This window comes from Petromyzon marinus, chromosome 43, assembly GCF_048934315.1.
Source record: "Petromyzon marinus isolate PM22_M1 ecotype Great Lakes invasive population chromosome 43, UKy_Petmar_22M1.pri1.0, whole genome shotgun sequence".
Taxonomy (NCBI): domain Eukaryota; kingdom Metazoa; phylum Chordata; class Hyperoartia; order Petromyzontiformes; family Petromyzontidae; genus Petromyzon; species Petromyzon marinus.
Window position 1 is genome coordinate 9,888,502 of NC_133709.1, and position 8,368 is coordinate 9,896,869.

An 8,368-nucleotide genomic window follows, 5' to 3' on the forward strand; every position below is an offset into this window, starting at 1 on the left:
GCCCCGATCCACAAATACGAGGGTAGACCGCACAGTGGCGATGATTCACGACTCCGCTGCTAGTGCTCCTGACCGCGGTTGCCCGCTGGCTTGACCACCTGAATGTGGCATTGGAGCTGATGCTTTGCGTCTACACAATCAGTCGTCGAAAAGAGGCATTTAGTTATTACCCTATGTGTTAAACGACCCAGTGGGTGTTTACGTTCTCCGAAATAAACCAAACCAATCCAAGGTAGCCCTTTCCCGAATCGTTTGTGAGCAATGCCCCCCACTCCCCCCCTCCCCCCTTTTTTAATAGTAGTAGAAGGTCAATTGCCCGAAACGTCATACATTATGGGGCCACACAGTATTTCCTATTAAGGCCACACAGCGTGTTTGACAGATGTGCAGATTTTTGTTTAAATTCTTCTCTCAAAAGCGAGCAGCCCGCACGTCATTGTGACGTCACGTCCGTCCCGCCGGACGTGACGTGGGCGCCAGCCAGCCAGTCAAACTCGTTGTTTTTACCATTACAACAGGGTTTCTCAAAAGTCAGTACACAGTGTTTTCACCTGATGAAGGCCGCTTGTGTTGTGGCCGAAACGTCGTGAGAATTTTATCGTGTTATTTTATTTTATCAATTTATTATTTTATTCTCATTCTACGTGACTTTACCGAAAGAACCAAAGTAGATGAATCCTTGCAGTCACGAAAGCTTTAAATCGAAATTTAGCTCCAGGTTCTTGGTGGAGTTTTGTAAACGACGAATTTGAAGTAACCCCCACAGGAAGAAAAAGAAACATCGATAATGGTAACAGATAAAGTATTAACTTAAAGAATACACGATTGCAATTATTAATGCCAGTGTTAAAATAAAATAAAGAATCCTATGTTTCCTGGCTTTTGGGCCACCCTGTAGTATGAAATAGTTATCGCCATCATCATTGTCATCGTTATCATTATCTTAATCGGCATCGTATCATAATCGTTATCTTCGTCATCATTGTCATCGTCTTCATCATCGTCATCATCAATATCATCATTTCATCTCATCATTATCAACATTATCGTCATCATCGTTATCATCGTCGTCATTATTATCAACGTTATTGTCATTATCATCGTCATCATCATCCGAGTGCACGCAACCACCCTGAAGAAACAAACACGCATCTTGAGATTCAGCGAGACCCCTGCCGGGGCAAGAGACGCGGCATGATTCTGATTGCACACCCACTCACATTGTCCGGTTTAACATCGACTCTCAGTCGATTGAGTTACAGCCAAGAGAGAATGTCCGTGTGGATACTAATTGAACGCTCTACACTGCGCTACGAACCCGCTGACCCGAGTTCCATTCGGACATCGCCACTTGGGAGACAAAGGCGGCCGGGCGTGGTGTTGGCCGCCCATCCCCATCGTGAGCCGTGCCTACCTTCGTTGGCTGCTGCTCACTAACAGCACTTGCCCCCAACAGTCCGTTAAATGCTACACGGGGGCTCTTTACCTTTTGTCCCGGCCTCCACACGTGGACGCGATAACAACACTTGCCCCGCCCCCCCCCAAACAGTTCGTTACCTTTGTGGCCGGGACAGACTCCGCTCGCGTCAGAGAGTAACGCGACGCGCCCAGATTCTGTTCCTCCAACTCCGGTTTATGGGAAACGCGGAGAGTGGCCAGGGCAGCTGAGCACACACACGCACACACACGCACGCACACACACACGCACACACACACGCACACACGCGCACACGCACACACGCACACACACACGCACACACACACACGCACACACACGCACACACACACACGCACACACACACACGCACACACACACGCACGCACACACGCACGCACACACACACGCACAAAGATAAGACAAAGATCCCCCATATATCCTTGACAGACTGTAGGGGCAAGTGCTGTTAGCGAGCACCTATGAAGGCCGGAACGGCACACGAGGGGGTGGGTGGCCAGCACCACGCTCGACCGCCTTTGTCTCCCGAGTGGCGATGTTTACTACACACCGCACCAGGTACTCATTTGAGGCTGCGTCGACCTAGGGGAGGCCCAGGACCGGTTCAGATAATCGTCACCGGTGTTGGCCGTGAGCGGGAATCGAACTCGTGTCGCTGGGTTCATAGCGCAGCGTAGCGCTAACCGCTGCACCACCGCACGCACAGACGCACGCACGCACGCACACACGCACGGGCTCGCTCACGCGTTCTAATCTGAAACAACAACAACAAAAACACAGATAACAACTCCCGGGGGGGGGGGGGGAGAGGGGGGGGGCGTCGTTCGGCTTAGATCGCCGCGAAGTTGTCGTCGTTCTGAGCCCCACGTCAACCCTGCCGATGATTTTAATTCGTCCCCCCGAGGTATGGACCACGATGGGTGTCGCGGCATTTCCTTTCCGACGGACGCCTCCAGAGAATTGTCGCCCGTTGTGTGCGCGGGACTTCTCGCTGAGAGTCCGTGCAGGTATTTTTGTTTTTCTATTCAAACGACATCGTCTTGAAACGTCGCCTCTTCAGATTGGCCTTTGATTCGCATGCTCCGATTGTCGCGCTTATTGTAATTTTTTTTTTTGGGGGGGGGGGGGGGGGGGTTTGTTTAATGATACTTTTAGTTCATTAAAATGTCACGTCTGTCTATTTGAACGCATCAAAATCCTTTCGTTGTTGAAATTGTGTCGGTCGCTTTGAATTTGTCTTGTAAAGCACTTTGCATTGCGTTTTACGCACGAGTCGTCCTACATAAGTATAGTTTGATTTCGTTTTCGCAAGCCGTACGTAGTCGACCGCGGTTGATCGGAGGTGCGGCGAGAGGGATTAATGAGTTGTTCAATTGAGATGTTTAAAGTGCATAGGCTAGCCCACCGGCTTCCGAATATCGGAAGGAAAGAGCGTTCCAGACGGCCGCAGAAGCGCGCGATAGTTGCTTTACGATGGGCTGAGATCGTCCTGTGGGGTACAATGTCCGCTTTTGAACTTCCTGTATGATGTTTTGTTTTATTTTCTTAAACTTCTTTTTTTTCTCTCTCTCTCTCTCTCGTAAACATTTTCCCCAGGATAGCGAACTGTCGAAGCGACGCTTCTAAGATTCCGACTCTCGGTGTGCAACCCTTTCATTTGTGGAATCGCTCCGATCCCGGTCCGCCTTCGACAATTATAATTATTATTGCCCCCAAGGTTATCGAACAAATCCTCCGATGCGACCTCTCCCAGTTGCCCCCAACGTCCGACGGACGTCTCCAACCGTTGAGCCGACTTGGTGCCAGTCGCCGTCGGCTGATGTCGGCTGAGATTGTCGCGTGGGGTATAATAATGCCTGGTTCGTTCAACGCCGAAATCATGATTGTCATTGTGATGTTTCGATTTTCTTAAACGCTTGTTCTCGTTAAATCGTCTTCTCCAGCGGACCGCAGAGCCGCTATCGGTGGTCGAGCTCAGAGCGAGGTCTGCCCGTGTCGCCCTCCACCACCCAGCGACGACACAGCCGATCAAGTCGAGCAGCTGATTTGGTTTCGTTAGCAACAACAAAAATTACAACCGCCGTGGATTATTGAAAAGCGAGCACGGTTTAGATCGTAGTTGCTCACCCTTCCAAACATTCAAATCCTCACGCGCATTCATTTGATGTCGCTGAAAATAACCCAAATGAATTGACTCATTCATGGGTTTTGATTTCCCCATAGGCATCGTGCTGTTTGTTATACCGCGAGGGGGTGAGTTCCCGAATATACACAACTTAAGTATCATTTAACGTCATTATTTTATCCCCGGGTTTACAAAATGCGTACAAATGTAACACGCAATAATAATAATAATATTACTACCAACGTTACAATGATATCTTAATACGGAGTTTACTGACAAATAATAATTAAGACTTGTGGACCACCCTGTGTACGTTCCCCATATCTTAAGGCAGTGGATGTGCCATGTAAAAGGGCCATTGCCCGAAACGTCGCATATTATATATAAGGGCGCCGCGTTGGCGAGATGCGATCTCCTTCGCCTGATATACAGGAGGTTCGTTGGTTCGATCCCGACCCTGATGCCTGCTGTATATTTCGAGTTTGCGTGTCTCTCTCTCTCTCCGTGGTTGCGTGGATTTTTCTCCGGGTCCTCCGGTTTTTCCCTCCACATTTAGGATCAACATCGTCACTACGCGTTCAGAGTGTGTGGCTGCTACTATAAATTGCCACGTGACGATGCGCCACTTCGTTGAGCTATCATTTGTGGGCGGGTCGTTCCTGAAATAAAATAAATATATCTATATATATACGGCTCAGTGGGCTTTGGTTGTTTGTTTTATTTTCTGTTTATTTGACCAGAGTAAGGCCCCACTGAGCTGCCTGGCTCTCTTTCTCAGAAGCGACCTGGCCCATCACAAATGATCGCCCTACGAGGTGGCTTATCGTAAACACGTGCACATTTATTGCGGCCCACGTGCTCTGTCCGCGTGTTTCTAAATGTGGAGGGGGGGGGGACCCGGAAGACTCAGACACCTCCTGTAGACCAGGCGAGGTAGTTAACATCTCATAGCCACTGTGATGATGATGATGATGAGAGAGAGACACAGACCTCCTGTGTACCAGGCGAGGTAGTTAACATCTCATAGCCACCGTGATGATGATGATGAGAGAGACATAGACCTCCTGTATACCAGGCGAGGTAGTTAACATCTCATAGCCACTGTGGTGATGATGATGATGATGAGAGAGACACAGACCTCCTGTGTACCAGGCGACGTAGTTAACATCTCATAGCCACCGTGATGATGATGATGATGAGAGAGAGAGACACAGACCTCCTGTAGACCAGGCGAGGTAGTTAACATCTCATAGCCACCGTGGTGATGATGATGATGATGAGAGAGATACACAGACGTCCTGTAGACCAGGCGAGGTAGTTAACATCTCATAGCCACCGTGGTGATGATGATGAGAGACACAGACCTCCTGCATACCAGGCGAGGTAGTTAACATCTCATAGCCACAGTACACACACAGTACACACACAGTACACACACAGTACACACACAGTACACACACAGAACACACACAGTACACACACAGAACACACACAGTACACACACACTACACACAGTACACACACAGTACACACACAGTACACACACAGTACACACACAGTGCACACACACTACACACAGTACACACACAGTACACATACAGAACACACACAGTACACACACAGAACACACACAGTACACACACACTACACACAGTACACACACAGTACACACACAGTACACACACAGTGCACACACAGTACACACACAGTACACACACAGTGCACACACACTACACACAGTACACACACAGTACACACACAGTACACACACAGTACACATACAGAACACACACAGTACACACACAGAACACACACAGTACACACACACTACACACAGTACACACACAGTACACACACAGTGCACACACAGTACACACACAGTACACACACAGTACACACACAGTACACATACAGAACACACACAGTACACACACAGAACACACACAGTACACACACACTACACACAGTACACACACAGTACACACACAGTACACACACAGTGCACACACACTACACACAGTACACACACAGTACACATACAGAACACACACAGTACACACACAGAACACACACAGTACACACACACTACACACAGTACACACACAGTACACACACAGTGCACACACAGTACACACACAGTACACACACAGTGCACACACAGTACACACACAGTACACACACAGTACACACACACTACACACAGTACACACACAGTACACACACAGTACACACACAGAACACACACAGTACACACACACTACACACAGTACACACACAGTACACACACAGTACACACACAGTACACACACAGTGCACACACACTACACACAGTACACACACAGTACACACACAGTACACACACAGAACACACACAGTACACACACAGTACACACACAGTACACACACAGAACACACACAGTACACACACAGTACACACACAGTACACACAGTACACACACAGTACACACATAGTACACACACAGTGCACACACACTACACACAGTACACACACAGTACACATACAGAACACACACAGTACACACACAGAACACACACAGTACACACACACTACACACACTACACACACAGTACACACACAGTGCACACACAGTACACACACAGTACACACACAGTACACACACAGTGCACACACACTACACACAGTACACACACAGTACACACACAGTACACACACAGTACACATACAGAACACACACAGTACACACACAGAACACACACAGTACACACACACTACACACAGTACACACACAGTACACACACAGTACACACACAGTGCACACACAGTACACACACAGTACACACACAGTGCACACACACTACACACAGTACACACACAGTACACACACAGAACACACACAGTACACACACAGTACACACACAGAACACCCACAGTACACACACAGTACACACACAGAACACACACAGTACACACACAGTACACACACAGAACACACACAGTACACACACAGTACACACACAGTGCACACACAGTACACACACAGTACACACACAGAACACACAGTGCACACACAGTACACACACAGAACACACACAGTACACACACAGAACACACACAGTACACACACAGTACACACACAGTACACACACACAGTACACACACACAGTACACACACAGTACACACACAGTACACACACAGTACACACACAGAACACACACAGTACACACACAGTACACACACAGAACACACAGTGCACACAATATACAGACAGAACACATGCATCGTGCACGGCGCGCGGCGTGTAGCAGCTGAAACTCTGGAACCCGTTGCCCCTTCGAGGTCAGGGGGACTTCACGAGGCACTTTACACAACTTTAGATTTCCACTAAAACACATCTATATTCAAATCAGATTTTTCTCTTCAGTTATTTCCAAACGTATTGCTCACTTCTTCATCTGTTTTCATTCCTTGGTTGTTGTTAAACTTTATTTTTCATTCCTTGGTTGTTGGTAAACATTTTTTTCTTTCATTGGTTGTTGGTAAACAATTTTTTTTCTTTCCTTGGTTGTTGGTAAACTAGTTTTTCTTTCCTTGGTTGTTAAACATTTTTTTTATTTCCTTGGCTGTTATTAAAATATGTTTTCTTTCCTTGGTTGTTGTTTAAAAAAAAGATTTAACTTTCCATGGCATAGCGCCACTGGGAACGAGCGCTTAAGGGGAGCGCTTTATAAGCACATTATTATTCGAGTGAATTCAAACCGCATAGAGCGAATTTGGGCTGTAGGGTTGCCGCATGTATATGGGATTGCGAAATCGCACAAAGGGAACCCCGCATAGAGCGAGGCAAAAACCACGACCTCCTGTGTAGCCGGTGAGGTATTTAACATCTCGCCACCGTTCCGGCCTTAAACTGGTAAACTAAAACAGTTCTAAAATAGTTCATAGTAATTTACCCCCTTGTTTAAGGCGATAACAAATAGAAAGATCGCCCGTGTAGCGTGTAACATACTGTTGGGGCAAAGTGCTGTTAGCGAGCACCTATGAAGGCCGGCACGGCACATGAGGGATTGGGTGGCCAGCACCATGCCCGGCCGCCTTTGTCTCCCCAGTGGCGAAGTTTTTATGCACCGCACCAGGTCCTCATTTGAGGCTGAGGCGACCTAAGGGGAGGAGGCCCCAGACACCGGTTCAGATAATCCGTCACTGGTGTTGGCCGTGAGCGGGAATTGAATTCGGGTCGCCAGGTTCGTAGCACAGCGCGCTAACCACTACACCACCGCTCCCCCACACACACAGACACACACAGTCTCACACAACAACAACCGCCATTCGCCACTAAGTGGCGGTGACGTCACCACGACGCTTGTGCCAGGCCATGTGCACCTTGAGGCCACGTGAAGTGTGGAACGCCCGCTGGCAGGTCACGGGGCAGACCCAGGTGCCATGCGTCGACTGACTGAGATGACTGAGATGACTGAGATGACCGGCTGATGCAACACCTGTGCCCCCGACTGTGCCAACTTGCTGTGCTTTAGCCACCCGGCGCTCCGCTCGTTGTTGTGAGCGTCGCTCCTCAGCCCTCTGTTGTTGTTGGAGGGCGACCGCCTCCAACTGCCCAGTAGCGTCCTTCACGAGCCTCCTCCATAGAGGCCGATCTTGACACCGCTGGTACCAGTCATCGGCAAGTCCACTCAGCTCCACGTCCTCCTGTACCACATCACTCCATCTCTTCTCTAGCCCGTGCCGCGCCTGCTTAGCCCCTTCGATCCGGCCGAACAAAAGCTGTTTCGGCATGCGGTGGCTGGG